The sequence below is a fragment of the Schistocerca piceifrons genome, chromosome 8, assembly GCF_021461385.2.
Source record: "Schistocerca piceifrons isolate TAMUIC-IGC-003096 chromosome 8, iqSchPice1.1, whole genome shotgun sequence".
NCBI lineage: Eukaryota > Metazoa > Arthropoda > Insecta > Orthoptera > Acrididae > Schistocerca > Schistocerca piceifrons.
The window spans coordinates 323480756-323508192 of NC_060145.1; the positions used below are offsets into that span (position 1 = coordinate 323480756).

Here is a 27437-nt window from a genome sequence, read left to right on the forward strand (position 1 = left end):
AAATGGCTCTGAGCAGTACGGAACAACATCTGCGGTCACCAGTCCCCTAGAACAGAACAATTTAAACCTAACTAACCTAAGGACAGCATACACATCCATGCCGGAGGTAGGTCGCGAACCTGCGACCGTAGCGGTCGTGCGGTTCCAGAGTGAAGCGTCCAGAACCACTCGGCCACACCGGCTGCTGGTTGGCCGATTCGCGTTTCAGATCGTATTGAGCGGATGGATGTGTAGTGGGTATGGAGACAACCTCATGAATCCATGGGCCCTGCTTGTCAGCAGGGGACTGTTCAAGTTGGTGGAAGCTCTCTAACGGTGTGTGGCGTGTGCAGCTGGAGTGATACGGGATCCCTGATACGTTTAGATATGACTGACAGGTGACACGTACATAAGCATCTTGTGTGATCACCTACATCCATTCACGTCAATTGGGCATTCAGACACACTTGGGGAGTTCCAACAGGACAATGCGACACCCCACTCGTCCAGATTTGCTACAGAGTGGCTCCAGCAACATTCTTCTGAGTTTAAACTCTTCCGCTGGCAATCAAACTCCCCAGATATGAACGTTATTGAGCATATCTGGGATGCCTTGTAACGTGCTGTTCATAAGAGATCTGCACCGCGTCGTACTCTTACGGATTTATGGAGAGCCCTGCAGGGTTCATGGTGTCAGTTCCCTCCAGCACTACTTCAGACTTAGTCGAGATCATGCCTCATCATGTTGTGGACTTCTGCGTGGTCGCGGGAACCCTACACGATATTAGACAGGTGTACCAATTTCTTTGGCTCTTCAGTGTAGATACTTCATGCCGCTGCGGTATAGTTTAGCTAACAGCACGCAGCAGAATCGTAGGTATAGTGCATTCTAAAGTTGGACTAACACTCTATTAAATAGATGGTCGTTATGTATTGGCTCATCAATGTAGTTTTCGTAATGCGAGTCCAGTGGACAACGTGCAGAGTTGAAAATGCCAGCACAAGATAGTAAGAGGAGGAGTGCAACGTGATGCCAGTCCTAAAACTGATGGCTTAGAACGAGTCCGTGTTTAATGCTAAAATCCGAAGCGTGCAGTGTCAAGTCCGTTCTGGTAGGGTGGCTGCGAGAAAGGTTCAGGGCCGGACGGGAGGCACAGTGAGCGTGGTTCCGCCGGCTGCCGCCAGAGGCCTCCCCGAGCGCAGTTGTCTGCTCTACCGCCCCCCGCTCACCCGGCTTCGGAATGCGGTCGGACTTACCGTTGTAGTGGCCCGCGCGCGGAGCTGAGGCAAGGCGGAGCAACGCACAGCCAGTCCTCGCAGCATCGCCACACTGAGTGCGTGTGTAGACAAGTGTTGCAGCGGTGCTCTGCGTGCGAGGGCTGCTTCCGCGCCGATTCTTCACGCGCCGGCCATTCCACCGGGCAGGACCCCCGACAAACCGCGAATTCGTCTCAGCACACCGTGACGAAGAGGTCTGCCGCCTCCACCGTTCCGAGTCGGCGTCGCGCGAGCTGGCAGGCCCTTTGCAAAGGTAATGTTCCATCTTCGGAACTACATTACCAAACTTTTCAATTTATATTAATCCAAGGTGCAATAACAAACACAAGTTATCAGTGGCTAGTTTTTTGTGTTTGAAGAACTGCCGTGTTTGCAGAATAAATTATAGGCAATGGGTTCCACCTGTTAAAGCAAACCACAAAATCTTCTGTGATTACATTTCTTGCCCAAACATGTTTCGACACATTTGTACCATCGTCAGCTGGTTTCAATTTCTAGCTGGTTAGACTCCGTGGGAAATTCAGTAAATGGTTAGACGCCATGTCATAGCTTGCAAGTTGTCTTTGTCACCACGCACAATTGTGTTTTGAAGTTACCAAAAATAATATCCGCTGCGTTTTTTCCACGCCATCTGCAAGACAAGAAGATGAGAATAATGACAAGAGCAACTATGATCACTGTAAGATACCTGATCAGCCAATGGAGGCCTTGCGAAATCTAACCAACTGAAAATAAATGCTTCAATAATGGCAGATAGCACTGACTATGTCACAAATGCGCCGAAACACGTTTTAACAGGAAAATTAATGTAATGAAATTTTGTGATTTGAATAAACAATCAGAGCCCAGTTTCTATAATATTTGCACCGAAGACGCAGCACACTGACAGCCTCAGCAGCATTTACATTTTTGGCCTAACTGAAATCCACGTCTCTAGAATAAGTAATCGCTGTATGAAGGAACGTGTTTCGTAAGATTTTGTAATTATGTTAAACACTTACTAACAATTACACGTTGTCGCTAAAGCGTTTCAGTTATTTTTGCACTATAAAGATGTCAATCCCTTGGCAGAAAAACACACACACACAGCTTCCATTGACCAGTGTGAAACAACTCTTCTAGCGGCTGAGCACGTGTTTCATATGGAAGAACAGGATAACTTGTCCATCACCCAAAGAACAATCGTCGAAATTAATAAGTCGGGGAAAAAAGTAAACAAGAGGAGAGGTAAGGCAGAAATGTGTCTTATAAAATTTAATTTATTGCGCCATAAATTGGATTAATAATCTTTAAATCAAGAACACCGAAAGTAAACTAAATAGAAGCACAACAATCAGTATCATATTCACTGACGACATAGTAATACTTACGAAAGTTTTTCGTAATGTCTGTACCCCATGTCCTCCACCGGTTCTCCCTGATCGTGGTCTCGGATTTCCCTTTCTTTCTTTCCGAGAGTTCTTCCACGCCAAATGTATTCCAAGTAAGTTTCACCTACACGAAGATGATTTTCGTAATTAGATTCTTTGGAGCAGCTTTCTCCAGAGATGTCACATATACCATATTACTTCATTTATCCCATTTTCCGTCTTAGCGGTATTTCTATTGTTTCTGGAAATTCGGACCCCTATTTCTGAAAACTAACTAGTAACAAAGCCCAGTCGAATATCTTAAGAAATAATTCTTTCTGTCATTATGTATTGTTCCCTACAGACTATTTCTTTCCCCGTGTGTGTTCTTTTGCCCTGAGTGGTCGTTCTACGTACCTCTAAAATCGTTGTCAAAATAGAAGGATTTATTCACTTGTTTACTTTTCTTTTTCACTATTATAATTATTCTTACTCCTTGTTTTGATCTTGTCACCATTTTAATAATAAACTAGTTTAAGTTTTGCGATTATCAATAATCTAACAAAACAAATGTCAAATTATTCTCTGTTTACTTAAATTTATTTTTATTGTCAGCAGCTACTGCTACGTCGTCAATAAACAAGAGACAGTGTGTTGCGCTGACATTTATTTTTCCTTTCGATTATTTCTATGTAAAGATTTTTATTCCATTTAACAATAAATTAATTACATTACTATAGTGCGCATTCATCTTTTCATGTAGCTTTGTTTTCGTTTCCTGATTCAGTGATTTCCCTGGTTGTTCATTTATTCACGAACAAGTTTATAACGTTTGTCCCGCTCTTTCATCCTTATGGCCTTATAGCGCTATAAATTGTTAAACTTTACCATCCATAGGTCGGTCAAAACTATGTCAATGTTCCTTTAATATTCTTGACATCATCCTAACACTATTCTCGAGATTAACACGAGCTTCCATTGTTTTTATTTTGAACTAGGACTAATTCCCATCTAAGTTTTGATGACTCTTCTTCACCGATTCGATTTCTGATTAGACAAGTAAATATTGAAACACTCGTGAAACAACGCCTATTGCACTTCTCTTGGAGCATTCATTGTCTTCGATATAAAATCATGTTCGATCTAGCAAAAAGGAAATACGTAGATTTTCACAAACAATGAAACCTTTTACACACACTGGACAGAAGGTAATGGTAAATGCCTGGTTAGATAGAAGAAAGGCCTGTAGATCTACCTCTTATCAGCCTTAAATAAAATCATAAACACATTCAGAGTAAAACAAATAACGCATTTGGAAAGAGTCCAAAACCGGAAAAACAAGTTCTTACTGAAATGGATGCAATCGCAATTATTTTAAGAAAATTTGCGCTTTCTCGTTGTAAGAAAGCTGCCATCAGACGTGAAAGAAAATATTATTATTCCATCTCTTGAAAGGTGATCTCTGAGTGAATGTTTTCTGACACACTGGCTTCCAAATGACTTTGTTGATATATTACAAAATCAGTCTGCTTCCTAGAGATGTTGAAGAGGCAAAATATTTTTCGAGGTGAGAATATCGGGAGTTATCTACTGTTCAGAAGTCGTACTAAGCAGGTGCTTACTTAAATATGAGATGTGAAATGACTTCCTAATTATCTCATATACTACCCACGGCAGTAAAATGTCACGCCTTTTCTGTTGGTACTTCGAGTCTTCTTCTGTCTTAAATGGCCATATCTGACAACAACAACGCCTTCAGTACAGTTCATCAAGCTGTGACACACAAGTTCGCTGCTCTTTGATCACTACACTGGTTACCTAATTTGAAACTAAATATCTTGTTCCACTTTCGTATTCCAAATTTAATGTAAGAAATTTTGGATCACATCGGAGTTTTCGTCTGGATTGACGTAACCCTGATATGCTATGTATATTTGTTATGACGCATCCAACACTGTAGTCTCTGATACATAATTGACCTTTTTTTTTTTTTTACTGCTGCCTCTGTTGCCAAACTCCTTAGCAAATATTGCATCGGCAGTAAGAGTTCGCCATCGTATTCTCTGTTGCCTGATCTAGTACTTTCGTTACGCACTTCATTTGTTAATCAATTTTTAAGCCCCGAGGGATAGCCGCGCCTTGTCACGGGCCGCGCGGCTCCCCTCCGTCGGAGTTTCGAGTCCTCCCTCGGGCGTGGGAGTGTGTGTTGTCCTTCGCGTAAGTTAAAAGTTAGATTAAGTAGTGGGTAAGCTTAGGGATCGATGACCTCAGCAGTTTGGTGCCATAAGGGCTTACCACAAATTTCCAAATCTCCTTTTCAATTTTTGACATCCTTTAGAAAACAAGTAAGTCTTAAATACTTCCTTAACCGTTCCTTCAAATTTCCAATTACAAGGGTTCTGCTTTCTTTCGGTACTATATCTCAAACATGCTGACTCCTGTAGCGTCTAAATCTGTTTTAACACTTTACTGCCATCACTCGCAGTGCAGCTCATTCCAGGAGACGGTGTGCAACGTCCAGAACCGACAGAGAAGGGGAAAAAAGTGTAAGAGAAGGCATGGTGGCAGAGTGAAAACTGCGCCTTTGTCGTTACCCGTTGGGAGAGTCAATCCCTTTTTTATTCATTATCTGCTTTCCGCAGTCTTTCACTCTGAACACCTGGCTCTGAAAGAGTCAGCTGTTTTAGCACAAGAGAGAAAGTTTCCTTTAAAAGCCTTCCGTACCTTTCGGAAGCGGTGTAAGTTGCTGAAAAGTACAGTATTTTAAGATTTACTAATTGCCTGCCTTGATTCTCTGCTGTCAAGATTGTCTGAAGAAGTAAATAAATGCAACCGCAGACGAGATGCCGACTATGTTATATTAAGAATAGCCAAACTGAAATTTTCGTAACCAACCCTCCAAATTTTTGCTTAAAAAACAGTGCCCAAGCAACAAATGTAAAGAGCTCCAATCCAACTCAATTTCGACTACGTTTTTTAGAAGGTTTCCTTTGCTAATAAGAAAAATACTGGGACTGGGAATGACCTCGCAAATAATCACTATCTTGGGGTGTAGCTAAAAGGATCCATATGGGTAAATTAAAAAGTTTCCAAGTCCTAAACAAAGTTATCAGGAGGTTTACCTAGCAGTGTCGCCGCTATAAAACTGAAGCCGAGCCTTGCGTCGCTGTCGTAAAACACTGAACTCGTACACGGTAGGATAATGCGAATTACTGTAATGCCATCTTGATTTATGTTTCCTGGTATATGCTGGGATGGTTCCATCAACACTGTCACGTCCTATCACATCACCTCCGTCCCTGGCAACATAGCAATCGTTTCGTCCCTAATGACGTCGGCATCGACGATCTGTCCCCGCGGTGGCTTCTTATGCTTCGTATTCAATAGCGTTCTATGGTCTGCCACTAAAAAATGCATTGCTCTACAACACTCTGCCCGGACCATTTAACCTATGGAGCGAAATAGAAGGGAGTGACTGCCGTGTTCGCTTTGGATAACGCCTTCAATGAAGAGGAAAGATGATTTTCATTATGTCACAACAGTTTGATGGAGCACATTCACGTATTTCCAGTTACACTGGATGATGGTGGAGTTAGCTGCACACAATTAGCATAACTATGAAAGTAACTAAAACATTATTTGAGAAAAAAAGAGAAAAGAACCCTAAGCAACATAAATCGTTATACTGTGTGGATAAACAGTTAAGCGCGATAAACTATTAAACTGTGTGGACTAGTCCTTTGAGGCTAGCAATTTTGATTTAATATGTTTGTACTATTTCTTTGTGCCTACAACTGTAAAGTAAGGCTAAGACCAGAGACAACAAGTAAAAAAAACTAAATATTAACTGCTCATGATAACATCATTAAGATTGACGTTAAGGTTATTATACACTGAAGAGGGAAAGAAACTGGTACACAAGCCTGATATCGCAGCGCGCAGAAGTTCCGCAACAGGACGAATCACGTCTAATGCCACGACTAATGTCTGAAGTAGTGCTAGAGGGAACTGACGCCATGAATTCTGCAAAACTGTCCATAAGTCTGTAAGAGCACGAGGGGGTGTAGATCTTTTCTGAACAGGACGTAGCAAGACATCCCAGATATGCTCAACAATATTCATGTCTGGGGAGTGTTTAAACTCAGGTGTTCCTGGAGCCACTCTACAGCAATTCTGGATGTGTGGGATGTCACATTGTCCTGGTGGAATTGTCTAACTCTGTCGGAATGCACAATGGCCATGAATGAATGCAGGTGCTCAGGCAGGATGATTACGTACGTGTCACCGGTCAGAGGCGTATCAAGACGTATCAGAGGTCCCGTATCACTCCAACTGCACACGCCCCACACCATTACAGAGCCTCCACCAGCTTGAACAGTCCCCTGCCGACAAGAAAGGCCCATGGATTTATGAGGCTGTCTCCATACGGTACATGTCCATCCGCTCGATACAATTCGAAATGAGACTCGTCGGACCAGGCAACATGTTTCCAGTCATCAACAGTCCAATGTCGGTGTCGAAGGGTCCAGGCGAGCCGTAAAGCTTTGTGTCGTACAGTCATCAAGGGTATACGCGCAGGCCTTCGACTCCGAAAGCCCATATCGATGATGTTCTGTTGAATGGTTTGCGCGCTGATACATGTTGATGCCCCAGCACTGAAATCCGTAGCACTTTGCGGAAGCGCTGCGCTTCTGTCACTTTGAACGGTTGTCTTCAATTGTCGTTGGTCCCGTTCTTGCAGGATCTTTTCCCTGCCACATATCTCTGTATTTGAATATGTTTGCCCATACCTGTTTCTTTGGCGCTTCAGTGCAGAACCCTTTGCTCAGCACGGCTGGAGGAAATTATTCTCGTGGTATTCACCTGAGCAAAGATATCAATACATTATGTGCACATGCATCTCAACAACATCCAGCCAGCAGCATAGCATTGAATACAATAGGCGATTTCTTCTTGAATATTTTTGAGAACGGGGTTCACGTTTGTCTCGGGACTAACGGCAATGGCCCAAAAGCCTTGATTTGTTTGAATTTATTGGTGGGTCTATCTCACCGCAGCTAATGTGTGAACTTTACGAGACTGGATGCTGAAAGGAGAAAAATTAATGACTCACCCGGTACATGGGATCTAAGTGGATTCATTTATTGGATTTATGGACATATGAGGATGTATGACATCTCAGACTTTGTTTTTACATTTTGCCAAATGGAAAAGCATAGTAGATTTTATTTCGAAAACCTAGAATTACGTTTTGCATTTGTTGTTAATGATGTTGAATTTACAAGGGGCAGTCAAATGAAAACGAGATAGATGGAAGAAGTTAGTAAACTGTTTATTGTTTCAAAAATAATTGTCATAACTGTTAGTACGAGTATCCCCTACTGTGGGACAAGACGGTCAGTGTCTTCATGGAATAATATTTGTGGTTGCTTACGGAACCATAACTGTACCCAGCCGTGCACCGTTTCGTCCGAAACAATTCGACGACCACGAATTTCTTTGTTCGGCACTCCAAAAATACGGAAACTTCTTCAGCATAGATTGGGTCTATGTGGAGGACGTATAAAGGCTTTCTAGAGAAATATATGCAGCGTACTCGAAACAATTTTTAAATCTCCGCCGAAGGGTGGCATGCTTGGGTACAATCACGGTTGCGTGGGCAACCACAAACATTTTTCCTGCTCACAAACATTTTTCCATGGCTCTTTTGTCTCACACTGGGATAAATGTTTTAGAAATAATAAACAATTTACATACTTTCTTCCAGCTTTCTGGTTTTCATTTGACTGGTCCTTATTCAATTATTGTTTAGTAGGGTGAAAACTGGAGAATCATGTACTTTATTTATTGAATAACAAATGGTTCGAATGGCTCTGAGCACTATGGGACTCAACTTCTGAGGTCATTAGTCCCCTAGAACTTAGAACTAGTTAAACCTAACTAATCTAAGGACATCACACACATCCATGCCCGAGGCAGGATTCGAACCTGCGACCGTAGCGGTCTCGCGGTTCCAGACTGAAGCGTCTAGAACCGCACGGCCACTTCGGCCGGCTATTGCATAACACCATCCTTGCACCTCCACTGCGATACTTTTTTTAGTTTTTACCTCAAAGTTAATGACGTCAGTCAGACTTTGTGTTCTTTTTCAGTTGTCTCCTGTATGAAAAGGAAAATTGACAATATAAACGACCAGCTTACCCTCTCGGCTCCTCTCCCCCACCCCCAGATTTTTTAAAGAATCGAATTCTCATTATTTTGCAAATGAGTTAATGTGTTTCATATTTGATGTTCATCAACTTTACAACTGAATACGCAAAACTCTAATTATGTTGGTTTACCGAGTCGTCGAATGTCCAATAGGTGAGTATAGCCTAGGTAATTTGCGTATTGTTTTAAGGAAAGCTAGTTTTTCACCCATCTCAAAGTTTATGACGTGATATCGGCTGAACTATATTTCGTGCAGTGATATAATTTTGCAGTTGCACTCAGTCCTACATGTGGACACTGTCGGAAAAATTAGTTGCGAATAGAATTAATAGTAAAGAATTAATGAATTAAAACGTCATGCCTGATACCGAAGTTCTACTGTATAAACTGCGAAAATATAAGCTACACACAACTTCCTTTTTGAGAGAGGTTGAATCGACCAAACAACCGTAAGTCAGAAAAGAATCTACGGCAGTAAAACTTAGCCAGTCACTGAGGTAGCTTTGAAATTTATCCAGTAAGTGAGCGTGTCTGGGTGTGTCTATGAGTACGATCTTGCCCGACTACGCTATTGCTATGTTTATGGCGTTCCAGTACTTCTAGCGAAGTTGATTAAATAGTCAAGCTTTACCTTGCAATGGTCTCGAAAAATTCGCGTCTAACGTAACTAGCTACGAGTAGGAGTTTAAAGCTTCCTAACTTTGACTGTTCAGTTCAAATCATTACCTTCAGCTAGCTTAGTTAGCATCTCCGCTCTTTAGCATAACAGGTATTAGCTGGCGCAACTTACTTTAAATGCACATCCTATTGCGCGGTCATCGGTGAATGGCGGTCGTTTTATCCACGTAACTCCGTAACAGTGCTAATCCCACCTGTGGTTACCTGGAAAATTTTAATCGACTCGACAATCTTCTGTCAGGTTGTTTTTTCTCCATCCTGTATATGGGTTGACCCTAAATGTTGGGGGCTCCGCCAGCTTTAAACATCCAGAAGTCTTCTTACAAGCATTCATCACGTCTGGCATGGGATCCGCTGCACTCAAGATTTGGTAAATTTAATTTATTCAACCTTGCGGTCGGATGCCTTTCCTGTCGCCGCAGGAATTGTTTTAATATGACCAGGTAATCATTTCTCGTTACAGTTTCCTCTGGGAAGAAAAATGGGCCTATCATCCTATCGAGCATTAGGTTACACCAAACACTAAGCTTCGGGCTATCACGGATGTGTTGACGTGTATTGTGTGGGTTTCTGGAGCTTGAAATCATAATGTCGTGGCGATTCATATGTCTAGAAATGTGGAAACGTTACTTCATCTGTAAACAGGAACTTTGTCAGGTAGTCACTGACGACATCTATGGCATCCAGCACGAAACACGCCAATGCATATCGCAGAGGATGACCGTTTGGCTGCTATGCTTGGACCATTTGCACTTTGTACGCAAAAAGGCGTACTGCTTATCTAACACTTAAGAGCTGATCTTCCCCCATTCGCGATGCACGACTAGATTCGCGCTCTACCAAGACTACGGTTCGATAGTTTGTGTACACTACATAAATGTATGAAATGGCAGAATTACCAGTAGTATTGGTAGAATTGGCAGGGAAAGAAACATAAACGAATGTGAAGAGAGAAACTGGGAGCCGACAACTTCTTTTGGTTTTTTTATTTGTTCGTTTGTTTTGCACATAATTAGAACCGCACATCATTCGTTTTAGTCCATTGCGTATTTTATATCCTTGTAGAATGTTGATTGCGTTTTATAAGTAATAAAAATTATTTCATCGCGTAACTTCTGTGCTTTTATGTAACCAAAGCAATTACTTTTGATGCAGGTATAGTTTACATGTTCAAACATGATATATAAAAGATTTTAAACACTGTTGCGTTTCAGTAACTGTAAATGCAAGAGCTTCAATGGAATTTATTTAATCGTATGGCTAGGGCTCCCCCGTCGGGCAGACCGGTCGCCGGGTGCCGATTTTTCAATTTGACGCCACTTCGGCGACTTACAATCGATTAGGATGATAGGATGATGTTGAGGACAGCACAACACCCAGTCCCTGGGCTGAGAAAATTCCGCGACCCAGCCGGGAATCGAACCAGGGCCCAGAGGATTGACAATTAGTCAGGGAGACTTTTTTTTTTTTTTAGTTCGTTGCATCTGCTCGGGGCGGACGTTATAAGACACCTGTTTCAGTTCGTCGGTGATCCATTAACTCAGTTTTTTTATTAGACCATGCAGCTACCGGGGGCGGACTTCAGTGGAATGGTTGTCTGTTATTTCAACCAGTTGCAACTGGTTGGCTGTTATTTCCGATCCATACAATGTACTGAATTATTGTTATTTTATACTCAATAGAAAAAAGTGTTGAAATGTGTGTGAAATCTTATGGGACTCAACTGCCAAGGTCATCAGTCCCTAAGCTTACACACTACTTAACCTAAATTATCCTAAGAACAAAAACACACACCCATGTCCGAGGAAGGACTCGAACCTACGCCTACTCAATAGAGCATTGTTCATCATGAACGTAGGTAGGAGTTTCCTATCATTATTGATAAATGTGAAAGTTTTTTGTGAGAAACAGAAACATATTTCATAGAACCTTATCAAAGTATTGACAATGTTTGGTATGTTTTTGTTTTGCAATTTACGTTTATTTTACCTTTTTGTTGAGGAAATTCTAAATCTGTATAGTTTTCTTTAGTTTTACTATAACTTCCTTCTGTTTCACGTTACAGATCAACAGTTCTGGAATAAAACCTGGACTGAACATTGACCGTTTCAGTTTGGCCACAAATACTGTTTATTCTATGGTAACAGGCAGGAGGATAGCTATGTAGAACAAACATATTCTGTAGGTTGCAGAACCCTTTGAAATGCCCCTGATGGACTTCTTAGGTGTCGACAAGTCGACGTTCCAAGTCGCTGATCTGTCCTGGCCGATTCGTTCTGTTGCTGCTGCTACTGCTACTGCTGCTCTACTGACAACACAATACTGCACGCCTCCTTCCTAGCAGTCAATTCCGCACAACATTGGGGTGTCCATATACTTTTGATCAGATGGCATATGCTGCACACCATCAGTCGGCAGCTACGCTGGTACTACTGATGAATTTTCGCTCTGAGTTCAAGCGGCGTCGATTGGAAGTAGTTTTGGAAGTAGTTATCAATAAAAATTATTGATGCAGCAGCTTTCTGCTTTACTGATATATATGTGTTCGCTTATGGAGAGGTTAGCTTCCTGCGCTACTGATATATATGTGTTCGCTTATGGAGAGGTTAGTCCTGCCCGACCACGTACTGGCTTCCGATAAACGTTTCCGGTGCTTCGGAATTGTCATCATAGCTTTGAGCGAGGTGACTCTATCGTCAAGCCGCACCACTCGCAGTTGGAATTACCGCGTCCGTCCGTCCATATTTAGTTTTCCGTCATTTCCCGAAATTGCTTAAGTCGAATGCGTAAGTGGTTACTTTGAAAAGGGCAGGCCGGCCGCTGTGGTCGAGCGGTTCTAGGGGCTTCAGTCCGAAACTGCGCTGCTGCTACGGTCGCAGGTTCGAATCCCCCCCGGGGATGGAGGTTAGTTAGGTTTAAGTAGTTTATAAGTCTAGGGGACTGATGACCTCAGATATTAAGTCCCATAGTGCTCAGAGCCATTAGAACCATTTTTTGAAAAGGGCAGGGACAACTTCCTGTGCCATACTTGTCCAACAACATTCCGCCTGCAATGATCGCATCCTCGATGGGACGTAATACCCTTTTTTCCCTTGCTCCATGTCAGCAGTATCTCAATGATGTTCCTTCAGAGAGTGAAAGTGTGACACAAAGTCGGTGAATTAGAGGAACAAACACTAGTACCAAAGATAAGTGTTGTCGAGTGAAGCGAGCAGTGGGGAGACGTCCAGTGCCTTCATGACTTTGGAGCCCCGTAAGGCGGCCTCCTTCAGCGGCAGAGTTTGTTTTGCACGAGCCGAGTACCGGTACCCTCAGAGCACAGCCTCCTCAGCTCATAGCGCACGGCAGCGCTAAACTAGGCCATCGCGAGTACCGGTTTCACACTTCCGTCCATGTACTACGCCGCATGGCTTCAGTATTCTGTAAAACGCTACTGAAAACCATTTCCACAGAAAACATACACAATAAGGAGTACGACTACATAAGAGTAAACGAAGACTGCCGTTTAACCTACTGTCGATAACCAAGTCATTATAGAGGGTGTAAATTTTAATCTAACAAATCAGAATAACCCGAAAAATAAGCTTCACACGAAGAAATGTGTAGAATCCAAAGTTGATTATTTTCGAGCGGAACATCTGCTGGTGGTGAAATTAGCCCCCAATCCCCATTTTTTATTGCCGAATCAGATTCTACATGAGAAACTGCTTACATTTTGTCTCAAACATTTCTTTCGATTCTTGGTAGTTGGCGCCGTAATTCAAGAAAATTCATGTTCTCATTTTTGCGTGAAAAATGGTTACGGATAAATAAAAAATACTTATTTACTTCGCAAGTGTGAGTTAGTTACCTAGTCAGATGATTTGTTTGGTAATACAAAGTTGTGTGGCCTCATGTCCACGAAACAAACAAAACATCCGAATCTGCGGAAAATATTGATATTTGGGTCAACATTTGTAAAACTCTAATTCCTCTCTCTCAAATCCCACCCTATGGGGAGAGAGGGAGAGTTTTAGTTTTAGCGAATAGAAATTTACGATGTGAATAAGTATTATTTATTTATCCGTAACCATTTTCCACGTTAAACTGACAACATGGACTTTTTTTTTAATTTACAGCGCCAACTACCAAGAATCAAAACAAATATTTGAGACAAAACGTACGTAGGTTTTCATGTAGAATCTGATTCTGCATTTAAGAAAATGGGGGTTCCCATTTGAAATTTTAAGGCTGCCTCTCGCCCCACTGGTGTGGTGGACTAATTGTAACACCAGCAGACGTCTCTTTCGAAAATAATCAACTTTGGATTCTACACATTTTTTCGTGTGAAGTTTATTTTCCGAGTTATTCTGGTTTGTGAACTTAAAATTTACACCCTGTATATGGAACGCTACGCCGATTCTGAATGGGACTGGGGTAAGAAATTGGCTGTAGCCGGCATCGGAGTACGTCCCCACAATTCCTGTCGTGCTTAGCGTACGCACGGAAATCCTAAATCTCGGCTGTTGCATGGTTACTTGAACACTCCCCGTCTCAAACACGAGTAGAGTGCCGGAAGTGCTGCACCGCCGCGTTCTATACGGATAAAGAAGGGTATATATATATATCCCCTTCTTTATCCGGGAAAATAGGTTGAATTTATATTTTCCTAGTATCTTTGGCCAATTAAGACACAACCCGGTTACCTGTACATTGGGTGTGTTGCATTCCTATTGTCCATTATCTCATAATGCACTTACATTACTCGTGCGATCAGTGTAGTAAACGGAACGTAAAGACCGCCTTGTGTAGCGTAACGCGCAGCGCGCTGCCTTGTGGAAGAGGAAAATGAACCAGAACTGGACCGAATCTCCGCGGAGGATCGGCGACCGTGGCTGGTGCGCCGACAAGCCCGAATATGGTTGTCCTACGCTCGTTCAGGCAAATGAGAATCGTGATTTGTCATAAAACGTTTAGTACATGTAAAAGATTTTTGTCCTTCGTTGCAGATTTGACACAGGTTGCACCAAAATGTGTGTGAAATTTTATGGGACTTAACTGCTACGGTCATCAGTCCTTAAGCTTACACACTACTTAACCTAAATTATCCTAAGGACAAACACACACACCCATGCCCGAGGGAGGACTCGAACCTCCGCAGGGACCAGCTGCACAGTCCATGACTGCAGCGCCCTAGACCGCTCGGCTAATCCCGCGCGGCAAAATGGCGACGGGCCTAGGAAGGCGAAATGTGTCTTCTGCTATGCACAATCCAAAATTATGACAACGATAGTGCGGAATTATCGACATCAGTACGGGCGGGCACCGCCTGGAAAAAGAAGCATAGCTTGGTGGTCCAAAAACTGTAGAGAGACAGCAATGTGAAGAAACCTTCCTCGAAGTGGACGTCCGCTTGTGTCTCAAGCACGTTTTGACAAAGAACAAGCTGCATTTCAAAGCAGCTCCCGAATCCTGTCCGTCATGCACAGAGTTGTAGAAAGTACCGTAGGCTACCTTACGTAAGCGTAGGCTAGGGCAGTTTTCCTAGTAGCTTTGATCAGTTAAGATCGTACCCGCGTTACCTGTGTGTTGCATTACTATTGGGCAGTAACTCCTAATGCGCTTCCTTTACATATACTACTAGATTCTCCTAAAACCCGGAAGCGGAGAACCGTCTAGAAATTGAGTGAGCAGAACAAAGCGGTCAGGAGAGATTACGCTGACTTGTCGTTGGACGTATCCTAAGAAATCCATCAGTGGCTTATCAACCCTTGTAAAGCTGCCCCAGTAGACTGTTGGTGATGTGATTGTGAAGAGGAGAAGCGAAGGTAACTACAGCTAAACCAGGACCAGGGAGACCTCACGTACCGGCGGACAGGAAGCGTCAAGCCTTGTGGTGGGCGGCTGCAGTAAATCGCACGAAATGGACGAAAGGAATCACTCGTGAGTTTCAAAGTGCTACCGACAGTCCAGCTATTACAGTGACAGTGCTTGGCGTTTTAAAACCAATGGGGTAACATGGTCGAGCGGCTTCTCATAAGCCACACATTTCTGTTGCCAGCTAAGCGCCCGTTGAGGCTGTGTAAAGAGCGACGCACTAGACAGTGAATGACTGCAAACGAGTGATCTGAAGTGACAAATCACCCACCATGTGTAGTGCCAACAGAAAAGTGCGGACGGGGTGGTGCTGTGGTAAGGGGGTGACTTTCGTGCTTACACTCTGGTCCTCTTATTGCACTTTAGAAAACGCTACACGTGGAAGGATATGAACGCATTTCACATCGTTGTTACTGCGTACAGTAGAGGAACATTTCCGAGACGATAACTGACTGTATCAGCATGACGGTGCACCTTATCATAAAGCAGTATCTGTGGGGAACGGTTTGTTGAGATTCCTGTAATAAACTGGCCTGCCCAGGGGGCGCGACCTGAATCCAATGGAACACCCCTCGGATCTGTCAGGACGTCGACTTCGACCCAGACACCAGTGTCCATCATCATTACCTTAATTGGTTTCGGTTATTGAGGTATTTTGGGCTGTTATTCCTCCACAGAAGTTCAGACACCTCCTTGAAAGAGTCCTCAGCAGAGTTCAAGCCTTCAAACAGGCGAAAGCTGGACACAAAGCCCACGTAAATGCCCACTGTTACGTATCCGGATACTTACGATCAGATAGCGTACTTACTTCTTTCTTTATCCCAGAAGTTAAAAATATCACTTCATTTGTAAAATTCTTTCGGGCTCTCATATGCCCATCCTCAGGTGTCGAAGTGGAAATAGCAAGAGGCGGGAGATAGTTTTCACACGCCGCTACACATATAAAACACAAAAAACAAAAATTCATAAGAAAAATTGAAGAAAAAAGACATTACGAAACCGCCGGTCGGGCTAGGTGCTGTGAAATCTATGTCAATGCGAAAGTGACACCAGACAGTAGTACGGACGACTGCCTGGGTAGGGAAATGTACAAATAATACCAGGACACTTACACTGTACTGTGGTCCCCGAGCGCCACGGTGGACGTGTACGAGGCGCGGTGTGGTGGACGTGTACCAGGAGAGAAGAACGCAGGGCGCCTAGCCCAGCCGTTCACAATCTGAATTAGTGGTGTACATTAAAAATGAAGAAAAAACAAAAAACAAGAAATACATAAAAATACACGAAATAAGTTCAAAGTGCATTATGCGTAGTAAAGGAGCGTATTTAACAGGTCGGGTGTGGCATGTCAGGGTGCTCTTCATCACAGAAGGCCAATTTTTGCACTGAACCAATGGAACTGACGAATCGAACTACATTGCATTGCATTGCGCCACAGCAGACTGGAATAATGTCATGTTTGCTAACGGCACCAGGTTTGCAACCGGACGATAGAAGTTTTAGGGTTTTGAGACGTGCTAGTCGACAGCAGGGACGCAGATACGTTCGGGAAATCCATCCGTTGGCAAAAATGGCTCTGAGCACTATGAGACTTAACATCTGAGGTCATCAGTCCCCTACACTTAGAACTACTTAAACCTAACTAACCTAAGGATATCACACACATCCATGCCCGGGACAGGATTCGAACCTGCGACCGTAGCAGCAGCGAGGTTCCGGACTGAACATCCGTTTGCAGGTGTAAGTGTTATGTTCTGGGGAGCAATAATGGTGGGGCGGCGGACCATTGTAGTTCCCACCTACGGAAATTTGACAGGTCCACGATATCCCCAAGAGGCCCTACAAACGAAGTCACTGACCAAGTTCATCCTAGTCGATAACAATGCAAGCCCGCACCGTACTCTAGCAGTGTATCGGTATTTTCGAAGGTTCAACTTCAACCGAATGCACTGGCCAGCATATCCCCAGGCATAAATGCAACTGAGCATGCATGGGACCTGCTGAAGGTGGCCATTGCGCAGCGTCCGTATCCAGCTGATAATCTTCAGGACTTCACTGCAGCTGCCATCGAGCAGTGAGGCCTCTTATAACGACATAAACTTGATGCTCTCGCCCGGAGCATGCGTCGCAGAGTGGAAGAACTCATCCGTGTGCGAGTACGACACTCTCACTACTAAAGATAAAGATTTTCACTGTTTTTGTTTTTAAGATGTACCCTTATTCTAACTAACCCTTATTCTAACTAACCAAAATCGTTCTTGTTTGCAAAAGGAATTATGTTTATTTTGTTAACGAGGTATTGTACAAATCTTCATGAGTGTAGTAAACTCTATGATAATCCAGGATTTTGTTGAGGTGTGTAGTATTATGACAGAAGCCAAATAAAAAAGTAAGGTTTATCACTGGCGATCACGTGTAAAATTCTATCACTCGCGCTATTACCAGTAGCGGGAGCATCTCTGAAGATGCCCGACGCAGCTTTGGACGAAACGTCAGGAATGAAAACAACTGATGGGTCGTGACCAGATGACCCGGAGGATTCATCAGCAACTAAGACAACCGGTCGTGAAATCGTTCACTGCCCGGTCTGCGGAATTGGCCAGGCTTGTGGCGATGCCGAAGCGGCGCGTTTCGCCAAAGGTCAGGCGTGGGCGACCCGCTCCGTGTCGGGCGGGGTAAGGCAGAATGGAGGAGAGAACAGACGAGAGGAGGTGGCCACGCTGCCAGCTTTCTACGGGTGAACCACGGCCCTCCACAGCGGAGCTGCCCGCGGGCACACGGCAGGAGCACTAAGCAGCACCTCGCGAAACTTGTGGACCAGGATGATTACCTCCCGTCTTTCGGTATCGGAGGAGGACGCAGTCATGTAGGACTCAAAAATCTGCTCTCCCCCTGCGCAGGTACATATACCGAAAGCATAAAAACCAACCGATCTACACAGGGTGTACAAAAATGTGCTGAAAAAGGTAACCAGTTTTCTCGGAATGTACAAATACAAATTCTATATACTTTTCAAAGTGACTCTTATATAATTCTTCATGCAAAAATGCAAAATAGTGCAAGTTCAGATAACGATAATGGATCTGGATAGCGGTCGCGCACCACTCTCTCCAAATAAGACCACAAAGTTTCATTAATAATGTGGTATGGTGACTGTGGTGGGCAGTGGAAATGATAAAGACCATCACCGGGCTCACCAGCCCTGGACAATGCGAGGTGTGTGAACAGCAGCCGTGTCATCTTGGAACACAGCGTCCCCATGTGGAACAAACGTTGTACTGAAGTTAAAATCTTCTGGGTTATTAGCCCGCGTCATGTTTCTTCTAAAATATTCGACGTTTCGACCTCTCTGCTGGGATCTTCCTCAGGATCTTTTGGTATCCACTACTGCTAGAACATACTGCAGTGCTCTAGCAGCAGTGGACACCAAACGATCCAGAGGAAGATCCCAGCAGAGGGATCGAAACGTCGAACATTTTAGAAGAAACATGACGCGGCCTAATAACCCAGAAGATTTTAACTTCAGTGGCAACGGCCACGAAGGCCTGCAGACTTACATAAAACGTTGTACTGTGGGATGGACATGAGCAACCAAAACTGTGACTTAATCCTTGGCAGTAATGTGAAGTTACAGAGCAACGAAAGAGCCCATGGAATACCACGATCTGACTGCCCAAACCATCACCGACCCCCTTTCATGTTTCATTCTTGGGATGTATATTAGGCCAGAGGTCGGGAACAGTGTGAAACAATACTCATCCGACCAAATGACTTTCCCTCATTTCTTCACAGACCAGGTTTTATGGCTTCGGTTCCACGTCTTCCTGTTACGGATATTTGCATCACTGCTGAGTGGTTTTGAAATTCCAGCTCGCTCTGCAGTTCTCTGCTAACGGAGCTGCCTTAGTGTTGTTTTGGTGCTGACAGTGTTCACAAGTACGACATTCAGTTATTCAGTGACTTTTGCAGCTGTCGTCGTCTTACTTTTCGCCACAATTCTCTTCAGTGGCCGCCTGTCATGGTCAGCACAGGCTTTCGTCCACGTTGTGAGTTAGCAAAAAAATGGTTCAAATGGCTCTGAGCACTATGGGACTTAACCTCTGAGGTTATCAGTCCCATATAACTTAGAACTACTTAAACCTAACTAACCTAAGGACATCAAGCACATCCACGCCCGAGGCAGGATTCGAAACTGCGACCGTAGCGGTCGCGCGATTCCAGATTGTAGCGCATAGAACCGCTCGGCCACCCCGCCGGCTGTGAGTTAGCAGATTATGTTTTTCCGTTTTTCCTGTACGCGGCATAAATCTTCGATGCGGTGCCTCTTGAAACAACAAACACTTCGGCTACCTTGGTTACGGAAGACCCACCATACGAGCACCAATAGTCTGCCCACGTTTGAAGTCACTTAACTCTAACATAACGTTCGCACAACTACATAGAACAGTGTTGTGACACAGCTGATACTTGGCGACGTATTGAGGAAATTGCACGGGTGCCATTCGTGGTCAACTACAACACCGTAACTTGCAGGCTTTAATAGCATCTCCGTGTATTTTCAAGCATGCACAGTTTTTCCATATTTTTGTCCACCCTTGGATGAAAATTCAGCAAATTAAGCTAGTGAAAGCGAATGCTAAGACTGATGGAAGGTGCAAAACGGCTAAGCGGTAACAAGTAGAGTACAAATCCAAGGCCATAGAAGCATGTATAACTCGGAGATAGATACTGTCGATAGAAAAGTAAACAGACCTTCAGAGAAAAGAGCGGCAGCTGTAGGATTATCAAGGGCTGAGACGGAAAACCGTCACTGAACAAAGAAAAGAAAGCTTAAGGGTGGAGGGAATATACATAGTGACTACCCAAGGGGCAGGAAATTGAAGACAATATTCTCGAGTGGGAAGAAGACGAACCAGAAGGTGAAATAGGAGATGTACTGCGCGAAGAATTTAACAAAGCAAACAAAGACATCAGCCGAACAACACCCAATGAGTGAGCGACATTCCCTTGCAACTAACGAACCCTTGGGGGAGTCAGGTATGACAAGACTATTCCACCTAGTGTGCAAGATACACGAGACAGACGAAACGCCCTCAGACGTCAAAGATAACATGATAACTTCGAGTTCCAAAGAACAGTGGTATCGATAGGTATGAATATTATTACCGAAATATCAGTTTAATAAGTCATGGTTGCAAAATACTGATATGAATTGTTTAGAGAAAAATGGAAAAAAAATAGTAGAAGCTGACGGTGGGGAAGACCGGTTCGGTTACCGGATAAATGTAGGAACACGCGAGACAATACTGGCCCTATGAATTATGTTAGAAGATAAACTGAAGGAAGACAAACCTACGTTTGTAGCATTAGAGAAAGCTTTTGACGATGTTGACTAGATTACGCTCTGTGAAACTGAGAAGGCAGCAGGTTTAAAATACAAGTGATGACAAATGACTTAAAAGTTGTACAGAAACCGGTCAGCAGCTGTAAGAGTCGAACGGCAAGAAAGGTAAGCAGTAATCCAGAAAGGACTGAGACAGAGTTGTAGCCTATCCGTGATTCACCCTGTCTAAACATTCAGAAAACAGTAATGCTGTCAGAGACAGCAAAGGAAGAGAGTTTGCACGGAATGGGCAGTGTCTTGAAAGGACGATATAGATGAACATCAACACAGGCAAAACAAGGGTAACGGAATGTCGTCGAATTATATCAGGCGATGCTGGGGAAAATAGCAAATAAGACATTAAAAGCAGGAGAAGATGTTTCCTAATTCGGGAGCAAAATAACTGATGATGGCCAAATTTCAAATGGTTCAAATGGCTCTAAGCACTATGGGAGGGACATTCCCTGAGATAATCAGTCCACTAGACTTAGAACTACTTAAACTTAAAGAACCTAAGGAGATCACACACATCCATGCCCGAGGCAGGATTCGAACCTGCGACCGTAGCAGCAGCACGGTTCCGGACTGAAGCGCCTATAACCGCTCGGCCACAGCGGCTGGCGATGGCCGAAGTAGACAGGATATAAAATACATACCGGCTGTAACAAGGAGAGAATTTCTAGAAAAGAGGAATTTGTTAACATCTATTATCAGTTTAAATCTTAAGAACTAAGAACTCTTTTCTGAAGGTGTTTGCCTGGAGGGTAGGCTTGTACCGAAGTGCAACGTGGATTTAAACGGATGTATGTTGCAGAAATTATTCGGAATGTACAGAATAGGGTAACGTGGAGTGCTGTGTCAGACCAGTCTTCGGACTGAAGATCATCTGTCCAACAGCGTCTCGGGGGTACTACACCATCTTTCTTCCAAAGATTCCCTTACAAGTAAAATATAAAGTTTCACAGCTGAAAATGTCACAACCGTTAAAATGTTCCGCACAACTATGCCATGGTTGAATTAATTTCTAGTAGAAGCCCAACGTTTCATCCACAATTCCGGAGGACATTTTCAAAGACGATTGTACGTTGTATGAATAACCAATGCATACCTTGGCTCTTTACGACTGCAGTAAATGTTCGTTTCCACGTGCTCCCAGGCAGAGGCGTGACGTCACATGTTTTGAAGACTCAGCGCAGCTGACTGTTGGCGGTTTCTGTGGTCCGCTGTTGCTAGGTGGCAGACTAGACCACATCTTCTCCAGCACTGCAGTCCAGATACATCGTCCTCCTTCCGATTAAAATGGAATAGACGACAATTCCTGCGCACTAACCACAGGCTAAGAACGCTTTACAGAACAGGAACTCGTATCATAAAGCGCGTTGATTAGCGAGTTTTCTATGTGAACATATATAGTATAATCGTGTCCATTAACAACAGCGTGTTTAATCACGAGTTCCATATGTGAACAGAGATAGTATAATCCTGTCCATTAGCAATAGTTTGAAATTAGTGTTGTGCAGTTTTTTTAAAAATTTATTTAACATCACTTCGATGATTTCTATGTCGCTTTCGTGTCTTATTTACGCAAGGAGCTAATCATCTGCAGTCACGATGGTGAATGGATTCTGATCTAGACTTTTGTACAGTAGACAAATGTGTGTTGCTCGCGGGAGCAGAACACGAGACCCCCGTGTCTGTATGCTGCACTAAGAACCTCTAGAGCGCGGTTTCCTGAACCATGCTCTGCGGAACACTGGTGTTCATAAGGGCTCAGCGAGAAACTGTTGATAACAAGGTCGGTTCTAGGCACTTCAGTCTGGAACTGCGCGACCGCTGCGGTCGCAGGTTCGAATCCTGCCTCGGGTATGGATGTGTGTGGTGCCCTAGGTTAGTTAGGTTTAAGTAGTTCTAAGTTCTAGGGGACTGATGACCTCCGCAGTATTTTGATAACAAGGTGTCTTTTTTTGACATTTTTCCCTTATTTTTAAAAATCTTATTATGATTTAAAGTTGAACTAATCACAATGAAACAAAATTTTGTCACGTTTCTTAACTGCTTTATTAATTTCCTTAATCTTCGAAATAAGCAAGGTGTTTCATCAAAGTACAAGGAGTGTCAAAGAATTCCGTCACAGGAAATGCCTGAGAACACCTGAGCTAGATATTGAGGCACTGGATTTAGCGTTGCAGACGGTCTGGTGCTATAACAGGACAAACAAGGCAGATCTCCGTTTGGTACTACTGTAGCACAACCTAGTTCGCATTACAGCTTTCCGCAAGGCAGTTGCGGAACGTGGGATTCCTATCAGCGAGAAAATCTCAGTTCGAGGGAAAGGTTTACACCCATTCTAGGCACGAAAGTAGCATTTGCTGCGAGAATTAAACAGTACTAAACTTCACTATTTTGTAGTAACTCTTTTGGTAGGCTGAATCCGGCAGAACGAGTCACCAGATTTTACGTTCTTTTTTATTTTTCTTTTACGATAAGCGAAGCATATGTACTACGAAACTGTTTGCTGGTGACTCTGCACTGTATGGGAGAATGACGTCTTTAAGTGACTGTAGGAGGAAACGGGATGATTTCGACACAATTTCTATTTGATGTGATGAATAGCAGCTTGCTCTTAATGTGGAAAAATGTAAAATAATGCATATCAGTAGGGGAGAAAACCTATAACGTGCGAATACAACATTAATGATGTGCTTTTTGACACAGTCACGTCGAATACATATCTAGGCGTAATGTTGCAGAGCGGCATATAATGGAACGAGCACTAATGTCAGTTGCAGGGAAGGCGAATTGTAGACTTCGGTTTGCTGGGAGAATTCTAGGAAATCCATAAAGCACAAAACTTACGGGAGACTAACGCGACCCATTCTTGAGTACTACTCGAGTGTTTCGGATTACCATTAAAGGAAGACGTCAAACCAATTCAGAGGCGTGCTGGTAGATTTGTTAGTGATAAGCTCGATCAACGCGCGGTTATCACGTAATGCTCCATGGACTCAAAGAGGGATCCCTGGAGGGAAGACCGCGTTATTCTCGCGAAACAGTATTGCGTTGCCGGCAGCCGCTGTGGCCGAGCAGTTCTAGGCGCTTCAGTTCCGAACCGCGCTGTTGCTAGGCTGGCAGGTTCGAATCCTGCCTCGGGCATGGATGTGTGTGATGTCCTTAGGTCAGTTAGGTTTAAGTAGTTCTAAGTCTAGGGGACTGATGACCTCAACAGTTAAGTCCCATAGTGCTTAGAGCCATTTGAACCATTTTGAGTATTGCGAATGTTTATAGGACTGGCATTTGCGATGAACTGTAATACGATTCTACTGCTACCAACGTATATCTCGCGTAAGGGAAGCAGAAACTATATGAGAAAAATTGGGGCTTGCACGGAAGCACATAGTCGTTTCTCCCTCTATCCCTCTGCGAGTGGAACAGATGGCTGTGCAAGGTACTCTCCGTAGAGCGGCATGCGGAGTATGTATGTATATGTAGCACTGCTATCGGATGATGACGATGATGATGATGATGGAGAAAAGTTTCCGAAGCGCTTCGTAAATAACGAATATTAAGCTTTAGTGTTCGGTTTCGCCGTAGTTCCCGTAACGTTCCTTGGGCAGGTATAAATTTCATTTCTTACTGTTGAGTGCTCGTTCCATTACATGCCGCTCTGCAACGTACACTTAGTATGTATTCGACGTGACTCTGTCCAAAGGCACACCATTAATGTTGTATTCACTATTTTCAAGTCGAGGAAAGGAACAAGTGCAGTGAACAGTGTTTCTAAAGTTTGAGTCTGGCCATGTTGTCCTGTCTGGACCGACGTTTTAAGAAGATGAGTGATGCTATAGTGATGGGACCATTGACTGGTTTTAACAACTCGTTGGCTAGTTGTTTTTTCGTTCAGTCAGTTTTTTTTTTCAGTCGAATGAAACCACCAAATGAAGCTGGTCTCCGAGGCCATGTCAGCCATATGAGTGTTCTCACTCACTCTCGGGGTCTGACTGGTTTCACTTAATGCGAGAGATAACCAACTGACGCAAGTCTCTCACAGTTACTTCTGTTATATGAATGCGTTCACTCAGTCTCCGGGTTTGAGCGATTTCTGATTTCACTTACACTCTTTTTCAGCATTTTCTGTTGTACGCGAACCTAGGGTTATCAATTTTTTTAAAGATAAAAGAATAAAAAAATTTCTAAAAGCGAAGTATTTTCAAAATTTATTTTTTTACTTACTTGAATACGATTTTTTCGTACTTCTGGCATTAAATAAGAGATTTTGGTTGGTTTTAAAAGGTTAGTAACATATACATTATAAATTTATGTTCGGGCAAATGAACATTATTCTTATATTTAAATTTATTGAAGCTCCATTTCCACTGGTTTGTCGCCATCACCGATATTTCTATTTCAGAAAATGTTGAGCTGACGTGACCAGATAAAGTAAAAGATACAATTTCTTTAAATTACTTGGTGACTTAATGACTTGATTTTTAAGCATATACTGTCACATGTTGGAAGTTACAAATCACTACACACTCAGCTTTGCCCGCGGAACGCAAGGTTCCGAATTCGAGTCGCGTTCCGACGCACAGTTTTACTCTATCAGGAAGATTCAAATCAGCGACCATTCCGCTGAAAGTGAGACAGTTATTCTGTAAATATGATTACTGTTCCCAGTAACCAGTGATTGTTACGAAAACGGACTTTCTCTGTCAGGCGATACATAGCGCATTTTTCTTCAACTTGCAAATAAGTTTTTAAGATACTGCCTAGAGCTTTTTTTTTTTTTTTGCTCAAGACAGAATCTTCACAAATGTAAAACGTCTGTTGATAACGCTATCACTGACATAAATAGAGATCTTCGTTAGAAAATATGATCTGAAAATGACAATGAATATCATTAAACTGTTGCGCAATGTCTATGAACCGCCCGGATAGCCGAGCGCGTTAAGACGACGCTTTCGGTATTCGGGCCCCGAATCGAGTACGGCTGGCGGAGTATCCATGAGGATCGCCGTGCCCGGGTGTGGTTTGTATGTGCTTTCCCACATCTCACGTGGTGAACAGCGGGCTGGTCCTCAATTCCAGCCGCACCTAAACGCTTCGAAAAAATTTAAGAAACTTTCGCCGACGTGCACATAATAACCCTGCATGAAGACATCTTAGGTGGCGGAGTGGCAGCGGGAAGGGCATCCGGCCATCCCTTACGTTAAACACGCCAATTCCGATAGTAACAATGTTGTGCCGCTATGGCCTGATTTTTGCTGCAGATTTCAAATAGTAGGAGCTGATGGTAGCTCACGAGTCGGACATAATTGTGAGCGGGGCACATTGTAGGAAACTCGCCTCACGATGTCTTTTCTGCGACCTGCCATTCTTTGGTCGGTAGAAGATGTACGCGCTGTAAACCACGTTGTGCGTCTTCGCTGGAATTACACTCCTAAGTATCGAACGTGTTGAGGTGGCAATCGTAAGCGGTGGAATACGTCTACAATGGCCACCAAAATCCAATTCTCCTTAAACCGATTGCTTAATACCGATTCTGGTTGATCGTGTAAACAGGCCAATATCGATTCCTGAAATGCGGTCTGGCTGCCAGATTCCAGCTTCCACAATCGGTTTTCGGTTCCATGTACATGCTCTGTCGTATTAGAGAGGTGAAGGGGTTGTTATATTGCCACTTGCCTCTTAAGACGTTGGTTAATATGGACGAAATGATTTTGTATGGAGTCAATCAAAAGAAGCCCTTAGTTGAAGGGAAACATACCTGTATTTATTGCATGGAACGAGATAAGTAAATGATGATGTTGTAGTTGTTGAATTAGAAAAATCGAACTGACTGGCAGGAATGCTATATTGCTCAAAGCTGGTTAATTTCTAAAACTCTTAACTGACTCTCTCTTTTCGTGTAAAGCGTTCTTGTGTACAGTCAGTGTCCGCAGACAACATATTCGCCATTTATGCGTGCACGAATAGGATTGTGCCGGCCGGTGTGGCCGTGCGGTTCTAGGCGCTTCAGTCTGGAACCGCGTGACCGCTACGGTCGCAGGTTCGAATCCTGCCTCGGGCATGGATGTGTGTGATGTCCTTAGGTTAGTTAGGTTTAAGTAGTTCCAAGTTCTAGGGCACTGATGACCATAGATGTTAAGTCCCATAGTGCTCAGAGCCATTTGAACGAATAGGATTGTGCTTTTACAAAATGGAAATTTGTGGTAAGTTCTATGGGACCAAACTGCTAAGGTCATCGGTCTCTAGATTTACACACTACTTAATCTAACTTAAACTAACTTACGCTGTGGACAACACACACACACACACACACCCATGCCCAAGGGAGCCGCGCGAACAGTGGCAAGGTGCCTTAGACCGCACGGCTACCCCGCATTGCTGTGCCTTTACACATCTGATTTTTTTTAAGCATTACAAGTGTCCAAAATGTTGGAATATGATAATGTTCCACCAGTTATCAATTTACAGAACAGACTTGTTCTAGGTGGGAGTTTAAAACAGTTTCGCATCCACGAATTTCTTCTTTTTATAACCTTTTCCAAGTGTTTGTGTAGTGTATATCTTAATTAGGGCCAACAGTCTTGATGCGGTTCCCGTCAGAACATCGAAGTTAAGCTCTGGCGGGCTTCACTAGGACTCGGATGGGTCTCCATCAGGTCTGCAGAGTGCTGTTCGCAAGTGAGGTGCACTCAGCCGTT

The 27437-nt window shown here is 43.5% G+C and overlaps 1 protein-coding gene across 1 annotated transcript in view; it reads left to right on the top strand.

Annotated features, from left to right (window-relative positions):
- The first annotated feature begins 1265 nt into the window (after window positions 1–1265).
- Window positions 1266–27437, top strand: part of LOC124711590 (cadherin-23) — a 407580-nt gene continuing 381408 nt past the window's right edge. The window contains exon 1 of the mRNA XM_047241742.1: window positions 1266–1510. The gene's annotated coding sequence lies outside the window, so the exon portion shown is untranslated. The remainder of the gene's footprint in view (window positions 1511–27437) is intronic.